Genomic DNA, 27229 nt, shown 5'->3' with positions numbered 1-27229 from the left:
CCCAATCTGGCCCACAGGGAGCCCCCAGTCTCCAATAAGCCTCTGGCCCTCCAGTGACTTGTTGGAGCCCACGCTGGCCCAATACAACTGCTCTCAGCATGAGGGCAACTGTCCAACCTTTGACATGAGCTGTGGGACAAGGGCTCCCTCCACTGCTTGCTGTTTCACGTCTGTGTTGCAGCAGCGGCAGTGAAGGAAAGGCCGGTCTTGCTTTGTGCAAGGCCTTTTATAGGCCTTGAGCTATTGCAAGACCTTCATTCATTCATATAAATTCAATCTCTAATATATTCATTTATGTAAATTTATTCAAATTTGAAATGTAAATTAATTTTTTTCCGGCCCCCAACACAGTGTCAGAGAGATGATGTGGCCCTCCTGCCAAAAAGTTTGGACACGCCTGCTGTAATATCTAGACAGACCAGTGGTGGCTCTCCAGGGTTTCAGGCAGGGGTCTTTCCCAGCCCTCTTGGAGCAGCTGGGAACTGAACTTGGGTCCTTCTGGCATCAAGCAATTGCCCCTCCCCTCCTCATGGCAATGGCTCCTTCAGTTGGTCAACAGTTCCTTCTATCTCAAATGTCCACTTTTACTGGCACCCCTTCTCCTGTTTTAAACCAGGTCAAACAGGTGCCAAGTGCCAGGCCTATTAAGAAAACCATCAAGCAGAATTCTGTGCTATTATTATAACTCTCAATATAGTGCCATTTATTATAACTCATTTAGTGCCAGGCCTGGCACTAAATGGAGTGCCACCTCTGAATCATCTGTGACCATGCAGAGGTTTCTGCACATGCTCTTTTTGTGTGCCACATTTACCCTTCGCCTTTCCAGTCATGCCTTCACCCCAACCCTTAAATAATCTTCCCGATCCCGAGAAGGCTAGTTTTGTCTTCCTTCCCCCCCCATTGTTTGCTTCATCTTCTTTGTCCTCATCTCTGCCCCCCTTTCCCGGATTTTTCCAGTGGCTCATTTTCTCTTTCTTTCATCTCCCCCTTACTTGATCTCCTTGCTTCAGTCTAAGCTGTTCTCTCCAGACTTCCTCCCTTCCTTTTACCACGATAGTATCCACCTTTAGACTGACTGCATTTCCTTTCGTCGGTCTCCCCAGAGGTCCTCTGGCTCCTTCAGACTTGATCCTTTCCTGCCTTATTCAAACAAAATCTTCTGCTAAAAGGTTTTAGCAGAGATGCTGAGGCTAACATTTCTGAAATAAGCTAATTTGAGCAAAGCATCAAATGCTTTGATGGAAATGCAGTCTTTAGAATGGAAGCCAGCTGACAGGCAAGGAAGCAGCTGCTATCCTTACGGTAAGTGATAGGAATCCCTGCAGAGAGCAAGGAAACAACAGTGTTGCATGGAGACCCATGATATGTGAATTATGTCTCCATTGCATACGTTTTAGGGTTGTGCTACTACGGGATTTAAGGCGAATTTGGCAGTCTGCGACTGCTTTCAGCTCCAAATATCTTCTGCAGTTCCTATGTAGCCTATATACAACATGGCTGCAATGCTACACACACTTTCCTGAGAGCAAGCTCCACTTAAGACAATGGGACTTGCTTCTGAGTAGATGTGCATAAAATTATGCAGTACTTGTCCCTACTTACAATTCTCTGGGATGTGTCTCTGGTAAATTCCTGCCCCTATACATCTGCCTTTTTTTAATGTCTAATTACAATCTACATAACACTATGTATATAATTAAGCAGAAATGCGGCAGTAGCAGGAAGTGTTGAGATGGGGAAGGGGCTCTAGTGTGTGTCAGATGGAGATACAGGAAGAACTGCAGGGTCTGCAGTTATTCTGTATGCAGTTCATTCAATAAATCACACTGTACATTTTAATATGAATTTCTCTCCTGACTGCACGACTAATATGTACTCTGAAACACTGCATAGTTCTGGCTTTGTGATGTTTCCATCCTTGGGATCCTCTGCAGTATTTCTGCAAGACAAATTTCTGAATGAGGCAGCTCCAGTAGTTGTGCCATGGCTATGCCTGAGACAGGCTGAAGAAGAAGAATCATGGAGCACAGGGAAAGAGTCCGAAGGCGTAGTCGGGGAAGACTGGGATAAGAGTATCAAGAAAATCAGTCAGCCTGAGATCCAGCAGCAGAAGTCATGCTGAGGGCAAGTTCCAAGGGAATCAGTCCAAAGCAGGCTAGAGGTGGGACAGGGTGCACCAGGACAAGATGATCTGAGGTGAGACTCAGCAGCAGGAAAGTGCCCGTCTGTGCTGTAACTTCAGTGAGTTCTTCTGACTGCCGAGCTCCCTTAGAAGCCCAGGTGTTGCAAGGCCTAGGGATCGGCTGCCCATGGAACTGGGGAAGGGGAATCTATATTGCAGGGATGTACATAGCATGCTCAGTGTTGAGGGCATCCCAGCTTAAATGAAATATCACAAATCCAAAGCCTGTTTTGTCACAAGTCTAATTAATTGAACTGCGTTTTTTCATCACGAACATCACCTAGAAAGTCATTAAAACTGTTCTCATAATAATGCAACCCAAGATATGTGAAGCTCATTTTCCTCGATTTGTTAATGCCACGATTGATAGCAATGCCCATTTCGGAAAGCTCATTATTTTAATGAATCTGCAAGACTCACAAACTGAAAGACAAGTCTGCGGTTAGCTATCCTTCAAAGATACCCTTTTTCCTTCTCAGCATCGGTATCTGTCTACATTTCTCAGCCCAGGAGTGGGTGGGAATCAATCAAACACAACACGACTCAGGGCCAAGTAATTGCCCAAGATCAGACTTAGACTCTGTTCTGAGTCTTCTCTGTAGAAGGTACATAAACTCTGCACATTATCACAGAGCACCTCAGACAAGAGGTACCTCACAGATTCTCCATCAAGATTTGTTAAAGGTTGAACAAATGTATTAAAGGCTGATTCTCCCCATTACATTGGGCAATGTAAAACTTGCAAACTGACCTGACTTTGGTGGCAGTTACTGTGATGGCCAAGGTGAGGGAAATCCTGGGGCTCCATGAAGACTGATGCTGAGTTCACAGAGGAGGCACCAAGGGATACATGAAGATGCCTCAGAGAATGCTCCTCAAAGCTTTCCAACAGAAGAGAGAGGGGGGTGGCTTCCACCTTGGTCTTCCTCTCCCACATGATTGGCTGCCTCCTGGAGCTGTCCAGGTCCTGATTTTGCTCAAGCAGAGAGCTGGAGGCCAGCTGAAGACTCTTGCTCAGCTGCCTTATCACTGGCTGCAGCCAGGTTTTTAAAGCCCTGCTACATTCCTTTCAGGCTCCCTCTCCCGCCTCTGCTCCCTGTTGGTGTTGTTGGGTAACCCTGTTGCTGTGGCAATGGGGATGCTATTTTCCTGGTTGCAGAGCAGCTCAGGATGACCAGGAGAAGCTCCTATCATTCACACAGAGCCTGAGAAAGGTGTGGATGCCAGGACTTGTAGGTCCTCAACATTGCATAGAAGTGGGGGGGACGGGATCCTAGACAAATAGCATCCAAAGGTTCCCTTCTTCCAGAAAAAGGAAAACTGTAGGTGGCATTTATTGGCCTAGTCCATGCACCTTATTCTGGGAGAATTCTTATATACTGAATGCTGTATGCATTTTGGGTTCTTACACAGAACTCCTGTTCACAAAAGAGGAATAATAAGTGAAATTGGCTATACCACTTTAACCTGAACAGAGTATTTTCCTGGCCACTAGATCAATCATCCTGTGAAAAATTTGGTTTTTCAGACATGATAGACCAATAATAATAGTTAAATAATAGTCAAAATTTGTACAACACTTTCTGAACATGCAAAGTAGTCCATATGTACACTCTTGTACACTCTTGATATTGTCTTTATAATAATCCTGTAAGGTAAGTATTGTCCCCCTATTGCACCTGAGGCTGAGAAGGAGTGGCTTGCTTAAAGATACATAGTGAGAATCCATGGCAAAGGTGAAATTTAAACCTAGAAAATCCAGGTGCACAGTTTAGCATCTTAACTATAACTGTTTATACACTTAAACTGACATCACATACGTAGGTAACTCATTCCTTTTGTTCAACATGGTGAAGGGAAGTGAGCCCAAGACCAGACTGTAAATTTGTCCTCCTCCTGACAGTTCAAACTCTTTCAGAATGAGAGAAATGAAATTTTAAATTATCTTTTGAGTTTCTGGAGTTGTTTCAACTCTTCTCCATTCCTCATTTCAGTTCTTTTCCACTCTAACTGTAAATCCTCTTTCGAAAAATGTATTTAAAATGGAAACAAAACTGCCCTTTTATTTTGATGACATATTTATAAGAGGTAGATTTGTACTGAGGGTTTTTTTGGGGGGGAGGGGTGGAAATTGAATGGATGGGAAATGGAAAGAATTCAGCCTACACAAAATAATCTTCAATTTTATTTGTCCAACATTTCAATCTCCTTTTAAAAAATAGGGCATTTAAAAGCTGCATTTAGCCATGCCAGGGAGGAGAAGTTGATAAAGAGATGAAAAACACAATACTTTTATTGGGTTTGCTTTTTTCTGATTTAACAACATAACATAAAAAGAGCCCTGCTTGTTCAGGCCAAAGACCTATCCAATATTTTGTTTCCCACATTGACTGATCAAGATGCTTCTGGGAGACCCATAATCAGGAGATGAAGACAGACCCCTGTCCCATCATTGTGCTTCTGAAACAGAAATTAATATGTGGAACTGCTTGCTATAGGATGCAGTGATGGCATAAGATAGAGCAGGATTCTTCTTATCTACTCAGAGGTAGATGGTGTCTGGATCTGGAAGTAGCATGTAGCCATCATATCCATGTATCCATGGATAGCCTTGCCTTCCATGAATTTCTGCAATATCTTCTGAAAACTATCTTGTAGAAGCAAATTCCATAGATTAAGTGTGTGAAGAAGCACTTCTTTTTGTCCACCCATCCAATCTGATTTGAAAGCCCAGTTCCCAGAACAAGGCCCAAGTCATAAAAATCATTTCCCATCTGTTCAATGTCCTGCTTGGCTGCTGATTTGCTATTAATCATTTTTTATTATTACTTACAGAGTCTTCTTCCTGGAAAGTGACCAGACCCATCAAGGTTCATTCAGCAACTGAGATGACAATCACCTTCAGATTAGCTATAACAAATGATGTTGCAAAGCCAGTTCAAAGGGAGGGCAAGTTTTCTTGCATCATAGTGCTCTCACTCTGAAAGTGTGTCAGGAATGAAAGAGTTGTTTACTTGTGACTGAGCCAATAGGGGGTGATGGATCTCCTGGCTACTGACCCAGACTTGATCTCTAAGGATGTCTGGTCTAATTGCCCTGTTAATGCACCTGGGTTGTTTTGCTTGTACTAAATACCAGGTTAGGGTCAAATCCTGGTGCTTTCTCTAGACCAGTACTAGCAGGCTCTCTTCTCAAAACATCAATTAACAATTTAATCAGTGAATTCTGTAATCAGTGGAGAGCAGCATGCAAGCTGATGACAAACTATGGCAAAGTTCATATTCAGAGTTTCAAAAGAAAAAAAAAACACCACTGATTAAGCATGCTAATATATAGTAAGTGTTGTTGAGAACATCTCTAATTAGCAGGAAAATGTTCATAATAAACCTTACCAAGTGTTTTCATCCAGCTCATAAGCAATTTACTTTTTTTTGTAGGGAGCAGGAGCTCTTGCTACTGTTGTCACAATTATCACCCAAGGGGTCAGGGAGAGAGCAGGAGGAATTCCCAATCCCTGGCAGGATGCAAGCCACACCCTCTTTCACCAGCCTAATCTACCTAACCCTTGATGATAATGTGGTCCACTTATAACACCATAAGAGCCCAGGTTCTTTTGAAATACATTCCCTTGGTCAATAAAATGAGTAGCCTTAATCTTCAAAATTTTATTATAAGAAAAGATTAGTACTTAAGGGAGCTGTGGTTGCTCCATATACATCAGTATCATGCATCTTCAATAGCAGATAAAACAAAAAAAAAAGCTAGCTAACCTAACAGGATAGTAAGAGTTACCAACACTGCAGGACAGTCAGCCATATAACACTCCTTCTAACATGCTCCAGCACTAAGGACTACTAACCCAAGATTCCTTCCTGCTATAACCCCACACCCAGATTTTATACTCCAGATCACAAATTAACCACACATGTACAGACTCTGGTTTTCTTCTGCCTAGCAACAAGCTTAAAACTTCTCTTAAAGAAAAAGGCCACTTGCCCAACCCCATGACAACTGTCATAAGACAATGACACTCAGGGTGCAATCCTAACCAATTTTCTAGCACTGAGGTAAGGGCAATGCAGCTCCAGGGTAGGGGACAAATATTCCTTTACCTTGAGGAGGCCTCCTTGAATGCCCCCCCCCCCAACCACAGGATTCAGCACATGCCCCATTGGCAAAGTTGTGGCAGTTCTGGAAAGTTGGTTAGGATTTGGGCCTCAGATCACAACAGCAAGGTGGACAAACTATTAATTGCACTTCAAAATCTCAGGGCATACATGCAACACATTCTGTCACTGAAGTTCGCAACCACAAAATCCCACACACATACTAAAAAAAATACCCACAAATCCAGACCAGCACCCAGGCTCAGGAGGGCTTTTAACATCTCTTTCTGCTACCGTGAGTCAGTCTTCTGCAAGGCGGCCAGCAGTTCAGGGACAAAAATATATCACTTAAAAGGATAATGCGTTGAGTCAAGAAGACAAATAGCTCACTAAAGGTGAGGTACCTGGGTTTTTAAGAAGGAACAGCTGTGTTATCATTCCAGACAAAGCTCTCATGATCATAGAGCCACTTGTATCAACATTTTAGCCACCTTCCTTTCGATGAACAATTTATCTTCAAGGCTGGATTCATTATCCTCCTAACTGACAAGGCTTCTGCGGCTGGGATCTCACAGTCCCTTGCTTTTAAAGCTGAAAGCTGGGAGACTTTTTCCTCTGCCAAGGGCTGCCTTCTCATCTTTAGCTTCCATGCTTTTTTCTCTCCTCCTTCCCTCCCATTTTCTGCTCCCGCCCCAACTCACTCATATAACTTTTGCATGCTCACATCTCTCTCTCTCTCTCTCTCTGTGTGTGTGTGTAAAAATAAAAAGTCTTCCTGAGTATGCTAAATTGAAGTCTTTGTTTTGCTACCATAACCTCAGGCTGTTGTAAAGTCTTGGCAACCTTTGAAAAGCAGAGATGAAGAAAAAAAATCCCCAGGTACAAAATCAGAGAGAGAATACTTTTCTCTGACTTTTTCTTGAAATATCTGTTTTGTCCTGCTGTTTCTTTAATAAAAAAAGATCAGTGAAGGGAGCTTCAGTCTCCCCACCCACCACCTCCTCCAGCTGCCAACAACTGATGTGAATAAAGTTAAATTTGCTTGCTTAAACACTGTGCTTGGTGGTGATAGATGTACTTCTCCAGCTTTCTATGACCCCCCCCCCTTCTTTGACTATAGTACATGGTTTGCCACATCAGGCCTTAACTGCTGAAGATGCTTGCCTAATGGCATTAGGTGGCTGTGGATTCCTTCTAGAGACACACCCATCTGCACATTTGCATAGGTTGGAGATTTAAGACACATCCTGACAGCTGGAGTTGGGGAAAGGCTGGGCAGTCCAATTCTAAGCTGCCCAGTGTGCAGGGTTGCCACGGTATCCTAAGTGTACCAGGCAGCCACCCGTGGCTCCTTGAGAGACTTCCCCAGCTAAGGAAAGTAGCCCTGCAATGGGGCTACTTGATTCTGTGACAGTCCTTGGGCTGTGTTGGGCCATGAGGCTGTGACAGTCCTTGGGTTCTGTTTGGTCCTGCCCTCCTCCCACCCTGCTCACTCCCCCAGTATGCCTTCTCCCCACTCTCTCCCCTAGTAGGCCTTACCTGCTGCCAGGGTCCAGGGGGGTCTGGGGAGCCCTATGGGGGGGGGCTCTGTAGGGCTTCCCGCAGCATGGAATGAATGAAAAACATGATTGGGACCCACTTCTGGGTTGTGAACGCGAAACCAGAAGTGGGCCGGGATTGCGTTTTTCAATGTTTCCACGCTTCAGGGAGCGCTGCAGAGCCCCCCGCAGGGCTCCCTGGACCCCCAGACCCTGGCAGCAGGTAGGCCTTGCTAGAGAAAGCTACCTCTGCACCCCCAGTGGCATGATCCTGGGGATCGTGTCACTGCCTTCCCCCTGGCCCCGGAAGCACTTAGAGAGGCTCAAACTCTTCCTGAGAGTTTGAGAACCGCTGGTTTAATCAATGGTTGAACACATGCTTAGCATGAAGAAAGTCTCAGGTTCAGTCTGTGTTGCCTCCAGGTAGGGCTGGGAAACATTCCTTTTTGCAAATCTGGAAGGTTTCTGCCAGTTAACTTAGACTAGTGGTTCCCAAACTTCCCTGGGTCATGGTGCCCCCACAGCACCATTCTTACCAGCTCAGCTGGGTGGCACCATCTTAGATTTTCATGCAAGATCCAAGTGAGAAATCTCTTTACCTTGGAACCTTGGAAACCTTGGTATCTCTTCACCGTGGTACCTCACCTTGGAAACCTTGCAAGATCCAAGTGATAGCACTCAAATTTTGCAAAATCTTGTGAGATCCAAGATGGCACAGCTTGGGAGACGACATAGGATGGGTTACAGGGGACATCCTGCAGAGCCCCTGAGAGTGCACCATGGTACCCTAAGATGCTATGGTACACAGTTTGGGAACCAGTGCCTTATTTTATAGGAAGAAGAAAGATCAATCTTTTGATTCTGTGTATGGTAGCTTCCTGTGTTTCTAAGCATGGTTTAGCATCACAGCTGAACCTGGCTTGTGCTAGCTCTTTCAGCTAACAGGCATCAACAAGAATGAACTGTTCATGCAATGCCTATGTCAAACTCTGGATTTGAAAATCTTAAAGTGGCCTTCTGTGAATGACAGGGATTGCCATAAATAGCATGACCAAATGATTGGACCAGAGCTTGGAAAGCTTTGGAATACCCCCCCACCCCAATTTCTTTCTATTAAAAGAAGAACAGAAACAAATGAATCCCTGTGGGCTGTCAGTTACAGGCAAGAAACAGGAGGGGGACTTAAAAAGAACAATCCATCATTATCCAAGTTGTAACCACTTAAAAAGAAAGCAAGAAAAAGAAAGGGCTCTGGCACTCATTTCATAGCATAACACAAAAAGTGTTTGGCTTCTGAAGCTGCATTGACATGCAGAAGCATTTATAAGCATGTAGCCCCTGGGCATGCAGAGAACTGCTCTCTAGATTCAACTAAACCCTTGAATAATTAAACTGCCCTTTTTAATAGTGGTCACTTGTTTAATCAACATTTGCAGGGGGGGGAGTGAATAAAACAAAACAATGTATATTCCCTTGGGATAGGAAGGGAAAGCAGATATTATGCAATCAAGATTTGCTGCTTTCTAATTAAACAGCCTGTTGCTGCAAACTCTAAATTTCTCTGCCTGGGAGAATTGAGTTTTGCTGTTTAAATAAGGGGAAAGGATGCCAGCCAAGTAGCGTATTTGTGTCTGGAGCTCTGTCTCTCCCCCCTCCCCCCCTTTAAGGGCAGTGTTTAAACTTGCATAGCAAATTTTCAGAAAGGCCAGAGGGAAAGAGCCAGGCTTGGAGGGAGAGAAGCTAAGGATTTGGGGGAGCAAGAAAGGAAGGAACTGTGACAAGAGAAGGGGAGGGTCCAGGAAAGGTGGATTCAGGGAACTGAGCAAGGAGGAGCCCGGCTTATGTTAGGGCCCTATCCTAATCAACTGATGCAGCTGTACCAAAGGGGCATGTGCTGCATCCTGAAGTGGGGGGGGGGGGCGGACAATCACAGAGGTCTCCTCAATGCAAGTAAAATATTGTCCCCTTACCTTGCGGCGGCATAGTGGCTGCAACAGCACTGGAAAGTTGGGTAGGATTGGGCCCTTATTTATTTATTTATGCTACATTTCTATATTGTGTTTCTGCCTGAGCACTCAACATGGTTTGTGACTGAAACTAATGACTGTAAAAGGCATGTCAGGGTTGAACTAGCATGTGATTGAGGATAGTGTTATTGTTGTTCTGTGTATTAAAAAAAATTCAGTACAAAACTAAATCGGGACAATCCCACAGATCGAGGCTGTTGTGGTGGTGGGGGGGAGTTTAACCCTTTGTTCCTACCATAGTCCTAACCCAGATGACTCATCTCCCACACCTCCTGCCTCCTCCTTGACCTGGAAATAAAAGCTCTTATTGGCAGTTTGAGCCAATGGCAAGAGTAGGATATGAATAATAATAGGAAGCTAAGCCCCCTCTCCCACCATGTCATGGTCCTAATCTCAGGGGAGGGGGTCTGTTGATGCAAATAAGGGCTGATGGGGTTTATTTTGCTCTAAGGCAAGGGTGCCCAAACCCCAGCCTGGGGGCCACTTGCAGCCCTCAGGGACTCCCAATCCAGCCCACAGGGGGCCCCCAGTCTCCAATGAGCCTCTGGTCCTCCAGAGACTTGCTGGAGCCCGTGCTGGCCAGACGCAATTGCTCTCAGTGTGATGGCAACTGTTCAATCTCTCATGTGAGCTGTGGGACAAGGACTCCCTCCACTGCTTGCTGTTTCACATCTGTGATGCAGCAGCGGCAGTGAAGGAAAGGCCGGCTTTGCTTTGTGCAAGACCTTTTATAGGCCTTGAGCGATTGCAAGACCTGCATTCATTCATACAAGTCCAATCTCTAATATATTCATTTATGTAAATTTATTCGAATTTTAAATGTAAATTAATTCTTACCCCCCCTGGCCCCGACACAGTGTCAGAGAGATGATGTGGCCCTCCTGCCAAAAAGTTTGGACACCCCTGCTCTAAGGTATCAATAGTTGTCATTCTTCACATAATAATAATGCAAGCAAAATAAATTAGTTAATAAATCGACAAACAGTACTCCCAAGAACTTTCAATCAAAATCTCAGCAGAGAGATGCATAACAGAGACAGCCGGGATGGTGTAGTTCAGGGTTTCTCAAACTGTGGGCCGAGACCCAATTGGTAGGTCACAACCTAATTGGTGGGCTGTGAAGCTGAACTGACAAGCAGAGAGCTGAGAAGGAAAATGCATGGCGTCCTATGGAAAGTGAAACAACCACATCACATGTTTACTCATGAGTAGGCGACTGTGTCCTAGTCCATTGCAAAGGACAGGCCGAGAGAAACCTAACACCACCAGAATAGTCTCAATTCAATGAATGCAGCCCCCCAAAAACATGTGAGAAGGAAGTTCCTCCCTCCAAGCTAAAAAATGTATTGAGCCCTATGGAAAGTGAAACTAAGCTACACATTCACATTTACTCATGAGTAAACAAATATTCCTTGGCTCATGTTGATGATCAAGTGAAGGGTCATGCAAGGCTACCAGAGTGGTCCCGATCCAATGAACATGGAGCTCATCAAGTGCTCCAGAAGGCAGCCTCCCGCCACTAAAAAGGATAAAAACAGAGGCTTGAGCTGGTAAGGTGATTTTTTTTTCTTTTTTAGATTGTAAAGCCAGGTGTGTCCTGACAGTGCTAAGGTTTAAATATAAGAATTTAAATTGAAGTACGCATTGGGTAGGGCTGAAAATCTTACTTTGTTGTGGGGGGGTTGAGGCTGATGCAGGAAGGCTATGGAGAGAATTCACTTGGTGGAACAGGGCTGGCTTCTGCATCTCCTCCCCCCTTATTTAATTATTTGTTTTAATTAAATTAATTAATTATTTTCATTTGCCTGATGATGTCATTCCAGCCATTACATCACTTCCGGTGAGTCTTGGACAGACTGTCATTCTAAAAAGTGGGTCCTGGTGCTAAAGTGTTTGAGACCACTGGTGCAGTGGTTTGAGAGTTGGACTTAGACATGGAACATCTAGATTCAAATCCCCGCTCAGCCACAAAGCTTCCTAGGTGACCTTGGGCCAGTCATTATCAGCCTCACCTACTTTACAGGGTTGTTGTGAGGACAAAATGTGGGACAGAATCATGTACACTGCCCTGAGCTCCTTGCAGGAAGGGCAATATAAAAATGTGGGAAGCTGTGAAATTTCAGTGGCGCATAAAACTTTCCGTATGGATTGGATCCATTTGAGAACAGTTGCTAATGTATTATACTTACCACAAGGGGTTTACCGGATTGCAAAATTGTCTGGTGCTCAGCATCCACTCTCTCTCTTTTTCTTGTGTGTGTTTGCATGTATAAAAACAACAACAGCAAAAAGAGTAGGATGTATAACACACACTCTCAAGCTCTAAGCCACAGCAAAAAAAAACTAAATTACACTGTCTACCAAAAGGGGTTAGGAATGCTTAGGAGAATCCAACAGTTTCAGGCTTAGTATCTGACATTATACTCAAAGACAGCTGGAGGAAAAACAGAAGCTCGCTATAAGAATGCATTTGGTGACCCATAAAATCTAGCAATATTCAGCACCATTTAAATTAAATTTAAATAAGCTTTTATGAGATCTGGTTTTACCTACTTGTACAGCCTGGAAGTTGTTGAACAGGAAAATCAGAGGGGGAAAAAAGAAGAAGAAGAAGCCATTCTACACCTGTGTTTTCATCAGTGTGTACACCACCAGTGAAATCACCCCAAAATAAAAGAAATAATGGAAAAAGAATTTAAGTCAACTTGACAATCAAATTAATGTTGCTTGTGACACTAATTTTTCCTGATTAAAGCTTGCGTGGAAGCCTTGGCACTTCCATCGAGAAGCGCATTGTTCAGAGGAGATCTGATGGCTTCATAAACATTACAACCTCAAAATGCCTGGCAAATACTGACATTGCATATGATATTTAATTTATTCCAAATAATCTTTGTGGAACCTCCTAAAAAAAAAAGGGAAACAGCACCATATTAAACCCATTACCACAGAGCAGTGGCAGCCATCAATAATGGAATAAATAAGTATGTATTAAACATCTCACTTGAAAACAATGTCATTATGAACAAAGCATTTATTCTAGTCATCTGCATTAATAGAATCAACATTCCTATCAAGATGAATAGGGAAGTTAATGTTCACTACACTGGGGAGCTAATTTATTGCTGTCATTCACGCAAATAACAAAGTCAACATTAATTCTAGGTGTCTATAGGTGTCAGTGCCAATCTTGACACTAAAAATAACACTGTAGGACTCATGAAGTCCCGTCCCACCCACAATCAAGAATCAATCTTGACTCTACTGACTGGAACAACCAAGTATGGCTTAAACCAGAGGAGCTCCTGGCATGAAAAGGTGTGTGTACTGCTGCCCCTCTTGAGTCTTCAAGGCTACAGGTTGGTGTGTCTTTCCTAAACTAGCCATTTTCAACTCCCCTTAGAAGCTCTTCTCAATTTCCAGGTCCCCCTGTTAAACAAGGGCACAACATGGACAGATAAAACATAAAATCAATCATGGACAGATAAAACATAAGATTAATTTCAGTCTGTAGTCCCCTTCAGATGAGCCAGGGCACCCTTCAAGGGGCTCCATATGGCTCCTGTTGAGAACAGCTGTCCTAGACAATAAGGAATGACTCTGCCCCCACAAGTCTGGCTATTGGCTATCCACAGCAAGATGAGCTATAAAGCTTTCTCTTCAGGCTGGGGCTTTCATTGGCATCTATGACCTTTTCTGACTATTCGCCTTGGCTCCCACTTGAGCTTTGGCTCAGCTCTGAAGGATATCACCCCTGCTATGTATCACAGAATGGCCACCATTTTAACCATGGTCCACAATCTCCCCCCTCACAGCTGCTCCTTGACAATAGGTCCTAATGGGAATTTTTTTTTTTTTTAGCAGCTAGATGTAATAGATGTGGATTTGAACCATGACTGGAGCAAATGGTTAAACTTTCATGTCTCACTAGTGAAGCTATAATCAAATAGCCTCCTTTTTTTTTTTCTTTTTTTTTAAAAAAGGAAAGTCAAGTCCATCTGCATTAATCCTAGGCTTAACATAACATCTAGTTTGGACCAAAGTAACAGAAGAGGAAAGGAAATTAAGCACGAGTGAATGAGATAGCACAGTGTAGTTGGTCCTCTGGGGGCCCACTCCTAAATTGGTCCAGTGCCAGCACTGAGCCCTGGTGCTGGGTGCCATAAACGTGCCATAAAGCATTTTTATGGCACCTTCAGAGTAGGGATCGCCAGCAGATGGACAACGCACTGCTGTCATGGGTAAGTGTGACCGACAGGCAGCGGTGTGGCTTCTGGGAGGTCGGGGAGAGCAGAATGAGGTCATGGGAGGATGGAAAGGGGGAGGAACTGGGATGGGTGGGAGAGCTCTGCTCTGCCATATCTGGAACTCTGTGTCAGGCCAGAAGAGGCAAAATAGCTGGTACACCTGAGAAGCCCTATTGCGGGGGTTGGGGCTTTCCCCAGGGGAACAGGAAGAAAGCCCCTTTCCTCCGAAGATACCTGCTTCTGAGTGCCTGGTGGATACAGTGGTAGCCACTTTGAGCTGTGGCTTGCCTGAAAAATAGAACAAAAGTGGTATGCCATTGAAATGTGCTTTGGGAAGGACCTTAGTTCAGTGGCAGAGGAGATGTTTTACATGCGGAAAGTCCCAGGTTCACTCTCTCTCTCTGGTACTTTCATGTAGGACAGGGAGGGAAATTCCTGCCTGAAACCTTTGACAGACACAGCCAGTAAGTTAGAAAATAATGTTTGATGGACCAATGGGCAGAGGCAGCTTTCTGCATACTTCTCTAAGCTATGCACAACAGGAACTTATCCACGTGGTGGACAGCCATCTATATTCCCCCAGCACCACTGGGACGTGAAGAAAAAGGCAAATCTGTTCAAATATTCTGGTTTCACTGAAATGGGAAGGCTCTTCCTTTGTTTTCTAACAATTCTGTTAATTAGTTGCTCATCCTATGGGCATGTGTTCGTCTGAATTCCTCCCCATTTCACGATGCAACTGGCAGGCAGGTCGTGTATGAAGAGTCCTCTCTCTTTTTTATTTTCTTTTGCCTCACGTACCTACAATTACCATCTCGCCACATTCTCCACAGCAGAAAATCCAATTACATTTTTTTGTAAAAAGAATATATAAAGGAAGTGAGGGAGGGAGGGGGGGTGAAACTCAGCAAGTGGTAAATTATTCATATTGTCATACAATCCTAAATGCTCTGGTACAACTGACGGCCTCAATTTTAATCGTGATGCAAGGCTGCCTACCTGATTTGAAGCAATAAATAAAAGGGCATGTTCTTGTACGGGCACAGACAGCGCAATCATACAGCAGTCATGGGATTGTTTAAATCTTGTTTCTGCAGAACTCATAGTGCAGACAAGCAGGAACCTCCAGCACTATACTGACACCGAGTCAAGGATTATAAAAGACCAAAAAATAGATAAAGAGTGAGGGGGTCTGCAGCAAAGTGTTGCTGCATGAACCTCTTCCTCTGAGTAAGTTCTACTGGTCTCAATGGAGTCTACTTAAGCATACGCATACCTGGGATCATCCTGTTAGGATGCAGGTCTGGACTGCAATCTTCAGCATGGAACAGCAAATCTTTACTCTCTGTTTCCCCCCTCCCCAGTTTAAAATCTTCCCCCAGTTTTATTCTGGCTCTCCCTTCGTGCCCTTTCATACAGTCATCATAAAGTGTTATGCTAAATCTTCCCAGTAGAAAAAACAAAAACTGAAATTGAAACTGAAGATACAGTACTTTCCTTCCTTCACCAGAAGGCTCAAATTCCTCTCTCCCCCTCTCTCTCCCTCCCTCCCCCGTTAACCATTAGAGTTCCCTGGAAGTTAAAGTGTAGAGGGGGGGCATTTCTGTCCAATGGGTTTTGTTTGGGTTATTTTTTAGGGGGCAGGAGTCAGTGGCGTCACTAGGGTCTGGGAGGCCAGTGTGTCACCCCCATGATGGACCTCTCCCATGCAGTGGGTAGGCCAATGCCCTGGGCAGTGGGCATAGTGATGCACCATTGTCCCACCCCCATGTTTGTTTTTTATTTTTTGCTATAACTTTTGATAGAATAGAGGTATTTCTACACTGTTTCTTTCTTTGCATTCTGCAATAATTTACACATCAAATGACATGTAACATGATGATATTATTCAAAAATACTAAGATTTTAAAAATTGTGGCCAGTAGTGGTGTCACGCCCCAGCACTTGTCACCTGGTGTGACCTGCAGTCCCGCATTCCCCCCCCCCCCAGTGACACCATTGACAGGGGTATAAAATTTCTACCTGAGAGTTCAATAAGCACTCATGGATGTCCATCTTTTTTGTGGGCAATCCCATTTTGGCTACATTCTGATTGGCTTGCAGGATCTCAGATAGAATTGGGGGGGGGTACCTAATACATTGCTACACTCAGTCTCAAAGAAAGCCCTGTCAACTGCAGAATTAGGTAACAGGGTAAATATGGCAGCACTATGAGACGAACAGCTCAGCTTTTGGAAAGATCAAGGAAAAGTAATCCTGAATTATAAAGGTAAGGAAGCACCTTCAGTAAAAGATATAATATTCATGGGACCCATGCCACACTACCTAAACTGGTACACCGGAAAATGCATTAAGCATGAATAATGCAGCATCACACGCCTTGACATTAAAAATGTCATTCTGACACTGTAATGATGGCAAACATGCTGTTTTAGGGCAACAGGCACTTAAGTCCTCTCATCTTGTTGTCTCAAGAAAGATGTAAAATGAGTGACTTCTGGAAGCTTTATTCACACACACTCACAAACACACAGAAAGCACTGACATAGGGCCCAATCCAATTCTAATTTTCAAGTGCCAGTGCAGCCGTGCCAATGGGGTGTACACTGCATCCTGAGGTGGAGAGGCACTTGCAGAGGTCTCCTCAAAGTATAGGAACATTTGTTCCGTTATGTCAGGGCTGCATTGCAGCTGCACCGGTGCCAGAAAGTTGGACAGGATTGGGCCCACAGGGGGTTAGGATTGCACCCATAAAGTGCTAACTGGTACATAAAGCATTTGGCATTCTTACAGAAGTAAAGTAAGTTCAGAACTGATAAGGAACTAAAGACTGCAGACATTTCAATTTTCCCCCAAATTCCCATTTTTTCCTTAAAAAACCCAGTCTGCCCTCCCTTTTTTTTTGTCCCCTTCCCCACAAATTCAAAATCCTGGAAAATTTTCCATCTCTGCTACGTAATCAGAATAACATGGGATAAAGTGCAACTACTACTTCTAATAATTCAAATATTTAATCTGAATATATAATTTTGCAATGATAATGATTTAAGATGACTTTATACACAATCCTGTTCTATCGTTGGATGTTTCCGCAACTGTTGTGCCTTCACACACTGTCGCAAACAGTTGGGCTTTCTCAGGGGCAATGGGACAAATGTCCCCTTACCTTGAGGAGACGTCCGACCTGCTCAATTCTAAAATAAGGTGCAGTGTGACTGCACTGGCTCTGCTGCATTGGCACAGGTTAGGATTGGGCTGTCCTTCTGTTAAGTGGCCACCTAACTCTGGGTGGCCAGAACAATCCTTACCTGTTTAAGGGCCCAGTCCTATCCAATTTTCCAGTTCCGGTGTAGCCGTGCCAATGGGGCATGCACTGCATCCTGTGACAGGGAGGTAGTCATAGAGGCCTCTTTAAATTGTAGGAACATTTGTTCCATTACCTTGGGGCTGCAGTGCGGTACACCGGAGCTGGAAAATTGGATAGGATTGGGCCCTAAAAGTCCTGCTTGGATTCAACGGAGCTACTACCCCAAGGGGCAATGCAGGGCTTAAGTTGTAACAGGGATCCAGCTGGGGGCCGTAGATCAGCCAAATTCATGGTTGCTCGGAGGAGTCATCCACAGAGAGGCTCCAGTTTCCCCAATGACCCTGATTCCTAGGGCACTCCTGCCCTTTCTAGGTAGACTAGCTTGGAATCGATCTGCTTCCTTTTCCTCAGAGGAGGCCTCATAGGGAATTGTGTCCTAGTAGACCTTGACACAATTGAGTTATCAGTGCCCTGCACTGGGGAATCTAGTACTAAATTCAGTGGATGCAATAGCAGTTGCACCCATGGCCACTGTGGAACACCAACAAGATAGGACATATAAACAAAGCAAATATATCCATGTGTGTCAGTGGAGTGTTCTGCGAGATTCATCCACAGCAAGTTTTCTTTTAAAAGCTGGGTGAACTTTGAGGGAAAGCACCTAATTAATTGCCGCTAAAGCCTGCTAAATGCTTAGCCCCAGTGAATAACAAACGCTAATTATTTAAGAGATTTACGTGATTAACAATGTAAAGTTAACTTCGAAGCTTAATAAAACACACACACAAAATAAAACAAAAATCCAGGCCCCTCATGGCATTCCTAGATTTTCCTATGCTACAAATTTGATTATCAGGACATTTAATATGCAATATTGTGTGGGTCATATCTGTGATTGTATTTATTTATTCTGTGTGATGCCATTAAAGGTTGTTGATTGATTGATATGCAATATTGGCACAAATATTATTGTCATATACAAGAATGGAGAATTGCCACAATGCAGATCAAGGTGAGGCCTCAAAGGACGTGTAAAAGGTGAGGAACATTGCAAGGTGTATAGTAAATACACCCCACTGACGTTTAAACTTGATATATCTTCTAACTGGAATCTTGGGTGTGGTATAGTAGAGGCTGGTGTGGTATAATAGAGCCTGCGAGAAATTTTATCAGGGGGCACAAAGTTTCTTTTGGGCCCCTTTGCAAAGAGGGAGGAGTAAGACAGAAAGGGGAGGGTGGTGACGGGCGAACAGAATAGGGATAGGGTGGGGCAAAGCAGGGTAGGTGGCAGGTAGAGACAGCTGGAAAAGTCTTTGGAGCCCAGGTCTACTAACCATGTGGCATCAGTAATGACCCCAGCAACCCCAGTCATGGTAGTGTCCCCAGCATCCTGTACAGGCAACAAGTCTGAGTAGATACGAAAATGCAAGATCCCAGGAAATTTCTGGGCCCCCTCCTTTGGCTCCAGGGCCCCCCTTTTGACCCTGGGCCTGGGTATAAATTACCCCCTTTACCCCCCTCTCCTAGGCCCTGAATAGAAGTCAGACAAGATTCGGTTTTCAATTCTTGTACAGATGTGGAGCTTACTGGGTAACCCTGGACAAGCCAGCGATAGCACCAGAGAAAGATATTTAGGAGAGCACAGAAGATGCAAAGTATCTTTTGGGAAGGGCAACCTTTGTCCCAGCTGAACAAGAAAGGTATGTTACATGATAGTGCTCTCATCCTTCATGCATTCTTCCTCCCAAGGTCATACTGTTATAATTAACTTCAAAGCATGTTTAGGATTGCAGCCTTATTTTATTTTATTTTTAAATTCCCACAATTCAGCAGTTGCAGGGTGCACAAGCGATTTCAGTTTGAAGATATACTGAGATATCTGGCAGGAGGTCTGGCTCAGTTGGTAGAGCTGCCGCCTTGTGTGCCTGAAGATCTGAGGCTGCCAGTTTGAAACAACCGGAAGTACCCCAGAACTGACAACACACTGATATACTGATGAGCTGACCCTCGGTGGCAGAGAGGAGTTGCTGTCAAGTGGAGTGTGGGAGGCGAAAGGCCAGAGAGAGGCCAGACCGGGAAGGAATCCAGCTGGAACAAGAAGTTCTATGAAAGACTAGAACTATTCAATTGTAAAAATCCCTATGGGGGTTTAGAACAGCCTGCCTATATAAACCGTTTCGAGTTAAAGTCTGAGGAGAAATCTGACGACCAACAGAAAGGCGGTATATAAATACCTGTATAAATAAATAAATATGCAGACCATCGGTCTGCTGAATTCAATATTGCTTATAGCAGCTCTCCAGGAACCAAGACAGGGAAGATGCTGCCAAAGATTTAATCTGACACTTTCTACACACAAAGGCTCATGCTATATCACAGAGCTAGAGCCCTTCCACTTGAGCGAGGGAAGGTGGAGAGCATGCTACTTGCTTGGAGACACTTGCTCCCTTCCTCCCTCTTCTCCTGTCAAAGTGCAGAAAGAGTGGTACACAAAATGACAAACAAATGCTAATAAATGATTGTCTGGGACAGTATCGTGGTGAGGGCAGGGCAGCTGGGATGGGCAGATCTACCATGGTGCTCAGGAGATTTCCCAGGCTTTTTGTGGGGAGTGTGCTGCATTCACCACTCCAAGTATTTGGAGGAGCGAGTAGAGAGCTGAGGCCCTCCCACCTGCCCTTGCCGTCATCTGGCTATGAAGTGGAGCCATTCTGGAAGTTGGGGGGTGACAGCACAATGTCTGGGGGTGACATGATTATGGTGGCGGGGGTGACGTGCAGTGTCACCACATCATCCCTGCCTTGGGTGCCAGTGGATGCAGGGACACCGCTGTTTTGGGAGAAGACCCCTCAAGCTTGGGGCCACAATCCAAAACAGCCATAAAGGCTCACCCACAGGCTTTTCACCTCCTTCTTACCACTGGCTCCCAGCCGCGTTGCCTGAAAAGCTTTTCAGAGACCTTCTAAAGCAGCATGCTATAAGGGTTGCCACTGACAGTCTTCTACTGTTGCACAGTGGACAGGTCGCTTTGAATTTCATTTTTCCTCTTCAGGTTAAGGGGCCAAAATCAAAATACTGAAAATAATCAAAAGGCAAAATACTGAATGGCAGCAGATTCACCTGCCTGGCTCAGCCTCTCATTCTCCAGGGTCCATGCCAGCAAATTTATCTCACATGGGCCTCATACTTCATGCCTCACACATGTCAATATTCACCTGCAACTAGTGCTTTGCATGTGGGCCAGGCTGGGAACAGAATTGGAGGCTTCTGTGACCACACAGGAGGTTGCCATAAAAGGGAGCCATAATGAGAACAGTGACTAGAGCTGAGGGAGGAAGACGAGAGAACATGCCTGACCTCCCAGGACCACAACATTTACCTGCTGGGCAGAGAAAATGCCAGGTGCAGAAACCCTTTCCCTGATCTGAGCTATGAAGCTGGGCCAGCCCTCATGGAGAATCTTCCCCAAACCCACTACCCCACTAGGCAAAAAGACCCAAAGCGGCCCTTTTGGCAGCTGGTGCCAACCTCTTACTGCCCTACTGATTCCCTGGCATGCAGTGCAGGATGAACTAATACAATGTTGGGCAATGCACTTGATAAAACAACTGCAGCAAATACAAGGCGCCAGCTAAATGGGATTCAATTACACATATGTATACACTGAAGAAAAAAAAAATAGAGTTCCACTGTAGGTATGTCATTAGGCCTACTTGCCCATCAAATTCATAGGATAAGGAGATGGTGCAATCTTGTAAACCTGCAGAGTTCCATTCCTTTTCATTTCATTCTGATAAAAGCTCTCTATACTCACATTTATTCCTAATGCCCTGCTTCTGATCAGCCAGCAAAGAAAGCTTTCTGCAAAGTTTGTAGGCTTTGGCTTCTCAAATCATATTACTAGCACCTGTGCAGTATTATCCAAGTGGCTTTGAAAAATTAACAATATTGAAAAGATCTGAATTAAATCACTGAGGTTCATTTTTTTAAAGGAAGAAAATTGCTAAGCTGTAGAGAAAATATATGCAAGTAAATTTTAAACAATAGTTTTATGATTATGTCTTACTGCTAAAATTTAATTAAGCTTAACTAAACCAGGAGCATTGGTGAATACCCACACCAAGGCATTCTTCTGACGAAAAATCTATTATACTTTATAACCAGAACCAAGTTCACATTCATAAGGGAGCCCAGAATATGCTTAGGGATGGAGTATTACAAAGGCTGAGATAAAGGAAGTGTAGGCATTAGTATCATTTGCACTAATTCACTGGTTTTAAGTTTGCATCCAGGTCTAATCTCGGTGGCAGAATGCAAGTGTGTTGCATGCATGAAGGTTTCTGATTCAATCCCTGGCATCTCCATTTAGAGTGAGGAAGCCCTAGTCTGAAACCCTGGTAAACTGCTGCCAGACAAAGAAGGAGACTTACAGCCCAATCCTACGTATGTCTACTCAGAAGTAAGTCCCATTAAAGTCAATGGGGCTTACTCACAGGAAAGTGTGGGTAGGATTGGACTGTTTGGGCCCAATCCTATGGGCCTTTAGCACCAGTGCTGAGCTCTAGTGCTGGATGTCGCAAACATGCCATAAGGTACGTCCGCAGCACCCGGAGAGGAAGGAGCACCGGCGCTGGTCCAGTGCCAGACAGATGCTGCCCAGACCGAGGGAAGAGCTCTGGGTGGCAGTAAGAACTTTTGGGGTGGGATAGAGGCATTCCAGGGCTGGCCCATGTCAGATGGTTGCTGGCTGGAGCAAGGGAAGAGCTCTGGGTGGGAGGCATTCCAGGGAGGGGAGGGTGGGACAGGGGAGGACCCAGGGCAGGAAGGGGGTGAAAAGCAAAATAGCTGGCACAGACTTGAGAAGCCCCATTGCGGGGCCTAAGGCTTTCCTCAGGGGAGGGGGAAGAAAGTCTCCTTTCCCCAAGGAGACCTCCAGTGGCCCTGGTGGTGCCGCTGGATACAGCAGTAGCCATTTTGGTGCCACTGCACCCAGCAGTGCAGCGAGCAATAGGATTGGGCTGTAAGCTAGATGGACAAGCCTAGTTGAAGGCAGTTTCGTTATGTTCCTAAAACTCTCATAAGAACTCAAGGGACTCAATAGAAGGCAGATCTGCAGGTTCTTCAGGAGCATCCATAGCTCTCTGGTCCATCACCTGCTGAACTGGTTCAGAGAAACTGAGAGAAGGTTCCATACTGAGTGTGTAGGCAGCAGTAAAAAACAAACTGCTGCTCTGATGGTGCCAGTTCTCACTGTGTAACAAGGGTATTCAAGTGAAACATGTTGACTTTTGTCCCTTCACATGTGAAACCACAGCAATTTGGAAAAGGGTTGTAACTTCTTGTGCACTATTAGGTTCCATCTACTGTATCTCCAGACAGACCTGGAAGAACCCTTGTCTGAAACCCTGCAAAACCACTACCAGTCAGTGGAGAAAACAAAGCTAAATGGATTATGCTGATCAAAGGCCGCTTCATATCTTCAATTCCTGGAGAGGGGGAACTAGAAGGAGGAAAAATGATAAGAAAAGGAAGGAGCTGTTGTACAGTGACAAAAGGGTGAATTCAAAGGCTAGTTCAGCATCAGGATTAGACCAACGTTCCACTTTAGATTGGTTTTCTGTTTCCAAATGGTGCCTCCAGGATGCTGGCAAGCAAGACATGAAGGCAACAGGTGCCCATTGCTGCTTGTCCTCCACAGCTACAATTTGTTGGCACACTGCCACCAAAACAGAGGTGGCATTTCACCACCCTGACTCACAGGCTGTTGATAGAATTATCTCTTGTGAGTTTGTTTAATCTCTTTTCAAATCTAGCTAAGCATTCATAAGATGGGTTTGGATTCAATATGCCAGTCTCGGTCTTCCCAACTGGTCTTGAACACATACACATGCCATGGGTAAACACAACCAGCTGACACTGTGCTATAGTTTAGAAATTTAAGTGCCACCATATTTACTTACATAAGGTTTAGGGATTTAAAAAAAGCTTTTGGCCTCCAGGGCTCTAAAATGAAAATGGAATTAATCACAGTTTATAAAATAAAACTTCATACATTATTTCTCTTTGCCATCTGTCTAACATTCTTTCCCCCTACAGCCAACCTGCGAGAGATTAATTCTCCCAGGATCTACAGATCTTGGGACAGTGATTAGAACTGCTATGGAAAAGCCATATATTGTACGAGACTATCTCCGACTAGACGTTACAGCCAAGTGTCACGGGAGTGATATACAATGTAGCTGCTGCACAAGCAAGCCATTTCTGTGACAAATTTGATTTTAATCATTTCTAGACTAGCAAGTGTCTCAGAAGGCTCTTGCAGAAATAAAGCTCACAGCACAGACTCATTAGATAATGTGGGCCTAAACTGTCACACTTTTGGTCTTTTGATACTCAAGTCCATAGGGTTTTCTTGGCAAGGATACTGGAGTTGATTGCCATTTCCTTCTCCAGTGGATCATGTTTAGTCAGAGCTCTCTGTTATGACTTATCTGTCTTGGGTGGCCCACCACGGCATTGTTGAAGACTCTTGAGAGTCCCCTGGACTGCAAGGAGATCAAATCAGTCTATAGGAAATCAACCCTGACTGTTGATTGGAAGGACAGATATTAAAGATGAAGCTTAAATACTTTGGTCATCTCATAAGAAGGGAGGACTCTTTAGAAAAGACCCTGATGCTGGGAAAAATTGAAGTCAAAAGGAGAAGGGGACAGCAGAGGATGAGATGGTTAGATAGTGTTACCAAAGCATTGAGCATGAATTTGAACAAACTCCAGAAGTTAGTGGAAGACAGGGGGTCCTGGCGTGATGTGGTCCATGGGGTCACAAAGAGTCAGACACAACTTAATGACTGAACTGACTGACTGAAACTGTCACTCCATGTTAGTTGCCAACATTTGCATCAGTGATTCCGAGACTCTGTGCTGGTCCATTCCAATCTGTCGCAAGAACAGTGCAAGTGTGTGTTGAATAACAAAAGTTGCATTCCTATACAGGGGTCCCCTGCATCTGTAGGCAATAGGCTCTAACTGATACAGTAAACCACAGATAGCAGCGAACCCTTCAAGAAATGGTTCACAAATTCCCAGTGGCATCGCTAGGGGGCGTGCGGGGTGTGTGGGCTGCACCGGGTGATGCGCCAGGGGGTGACACTCCCTGGGGGATGACGCGATAAAATCGCAACGTTAGGAGCTACGGTGTGGTGCCATACACCGTTGGATGCGGAATGGCCAGCGGAGTGCAGTGCAAAATGCAGAATTGAAATCATTTCTTTCCTTCAAAAGTTATGGCCAAAAAAACCAGAAGGAAAAAATGCATGGAGCCCTATGGAAAGTGAAAGTGAGCCACATTGCGCGTTTACTCACAAGTAGGCGCACTTGCCATAGTCCGTCGGAATGGGCAAGCTGAGAGGAATCCAACAACACCACAATGGTCCCAATACAGTAAATGCAGCCCCCCCAAAACACCCAAGAAGAAGGTCCCTATTCAGCCCTATGAAAGCAAGCAAAACCACGTGGCTTTGTTTACTCATGAGTAGGCGCACTTGCCTTGCTCCGTCGAAAAGGGCAGGCTGAGAGAACTCAGAATGGTCCTGATCCAATGAATGTAGCCCCCAAAAACACCCTGGAGGAGGTCCCTCCCCCTCAGCTGCGAGTGTATGGAGCCCTATGGGAAGCAAAGCAGCCTCTCAGTTGCATTTACTTGCGAATAGGCAGCCGTGCCTTGGCTGGTGGTCAGGCCAGGCAAAGGGGAATGTGAGGACACCAGAATAGTCCCAATCCAATGGGAACGGAGCACAACAAAAGCCCCAGAAGGCAGCCTCCCCCCCTCCACTAGAAAGGACCAACAAAGAGGCTTGAACTGGTAAGGGGAATGTTTTCTACTTTGCACTTGCAAAGTTTCCCTCACATTCCAATTCTACCCAAACTTTCCTGAGAGTAAGCCCCATTGACCACAGTAAGACTTACTTCAGAGTAGGTTCACTTGGTGGAACAGGACTGGCCCCCCCCTTATTTAATTATTTCTTTTCTTTTAATTTAATTATTTATAATTATTTTAACTGCTTGATGATGTCACTTCTGGCCATGACATCACTTCTAGTAGGTACTGGACAGATTGTCATTCTAAAAAGTGGATCCCAGTGCTAAACGTCTGAGAACTGCTGCAATAAGGTGTTAGTAAGTTGACACAGTTTGTGTGTGTGTGTGTGTGTGTGTGACTCCACAAGTTTTCAAAATCGCTAAAATCAGTGTTTGGAGGAATAATCCCATCATGTTATATATCAATCAATGTGTAATTTCACGCAGAACGCAATGAAACAAACCACATTGAAAGATCTGTGTTCTATCAAAAGTTACTGCCAAAAAAGCAGTGGGGGCAGGGCAATGGTACATCACCATGCCCACCACCTGGGGTGTTGCCCCGCCCACTGCATGGGGTGACACACAGGCCTCCCGCATTGGGTGACGCAAATCCTAGTGACGCCACTGCAAATTCCCACCCACCTCTATTACACAAATTACTTATCTGGTTCCTAATTGCAGCCCTCCTGTTGCTGCCTCCTGTGTCTGGTTGTTTTTGTGCTGTCTGCATGAGTGCTGCACTGCTTTCAGCCCTCCAACCCACTTCCTGGTAATGCTTCCTGCTTCCTGTTAGCATTTGCAGACGTCACAGAGACAGCCAGACACAGGAGGCTGCAACAGGAGGGCTGCAATCAGAGACCAGAAAAGTCATTTGCATGATGGGAGGGGATTTGTGAACCACAAATATGGGAGGACAAACTTGGATGGGTGTACAGGTTGGCACAGATGTACAACATTGGCTGATGCACAATTTGGTAAGCCAAATTGCCTGAGTTCCTATAAGGGGGATTTTGCCACAAATGAAGTGCACCTGTGTGGCAAAATGGCCACCTGTACACATCTGACATTATTCAAAGGCTAGGAGTTGAGCAGTTGTTGCAATAGTGACTGTACTACTGGAGAGGCATCAGGCCTTCTAAGTTCACTGTAACAAAACCACTGTGTGAACGGTGCCATCTCTGTCCAGCCCATGTGCTTTGTTCATGAAGAGGCCTGTTGTGGGCTCTAGCTCTGGCTGTGGCCTGGAGGCCCTTTGGGATCTGAGGAAGAAGCATGTCTGGTCCAAGGTTGTCATAAAAGAGGTTTATTTTTCTAAAAATCTAAAAGCACAAAGCTTACAGAGGCATTTTCAGGCGACCCGATGGGTAACACAGTCTGCCAACATCCAACAGGGGCTGAGAGCTATGAGGTAAATCAACCACAAGATTATTTACCCCTGCTAATTGGGTAAGAGGCACTTTTTTTTCAACTGGGTGCTCTCTCTATTTGGGCAGGAGGTCTGGTCTAGAGGGTAGAGCCTCCATTTGCCTGAAGATCCACAAGGTCACCAGTTCGAGGCCACCGGCAGCTGACAAGCTGAGCGGAGCTATTACCATCTGCTCTGAGCGTGGGAGGATGGAGGCCAGGATGGAGGTCAGATCAGAAGGAATCATCTGAATTGTTGTGGCTCTTGAAAGATAGAGCCTTCTTTCAATTGTAAAAATCCCTATAGGGATTTAAAATTAGCCTGCCTATGTAAACCACTTTGAATAAAGTCTTGATTAAAGACCAAGAAAGGCGGTATATAAATACCTGTATTATTATTATTATTATTATTATTATTTAGCAGGGGGAGAATAACTGGCCCTGCTCAGCCGAGCAGTGTCTTTCTAGTGGCTGTCTGCTGGTGTTCTTCTGCATCTTTCTAGACTGTGAGCCCTACTGGGACAGGGAGCCATTAGGTATTTGATGTTCTCTG

The 27229-nt window shown here is 44.8% G+C and overlaps 1 protein-coding gene across 1 annotated transcript in view; it reads right to left on the bottom strand.

Moving 5' to 3' along the window:
- Window positions 1-27229, bottom strand: part of PCDH11X (protocadherin 11 X-linked) — a 733772-nt gene that overhangs the window by 562992 nt on the left and 143551 nt on the right. The window lies entirely within an intron of this gene.

The sequence above is a fragment of the Tiliqua scincoides genome, chromosome 12 (assembly GCF_035046505.1).
Source record: "Tiliqua scincoides isolate rTilSci1 chromosome 12, rTilSci1.hap2, whole genome shotgun sequence".
NCBI classification, from domain to species: domain Eukaryota; kingdom Metazoa; phylum Chordata; class Lepidosauria; order Squamata; family Scincidae; genus Tiliqua; species Tiliqua scincoides.
Note: the sequence above shows the minus strand (reverse complement) of the source record. Positions and strands in the feature narration are given on the sequence as shown.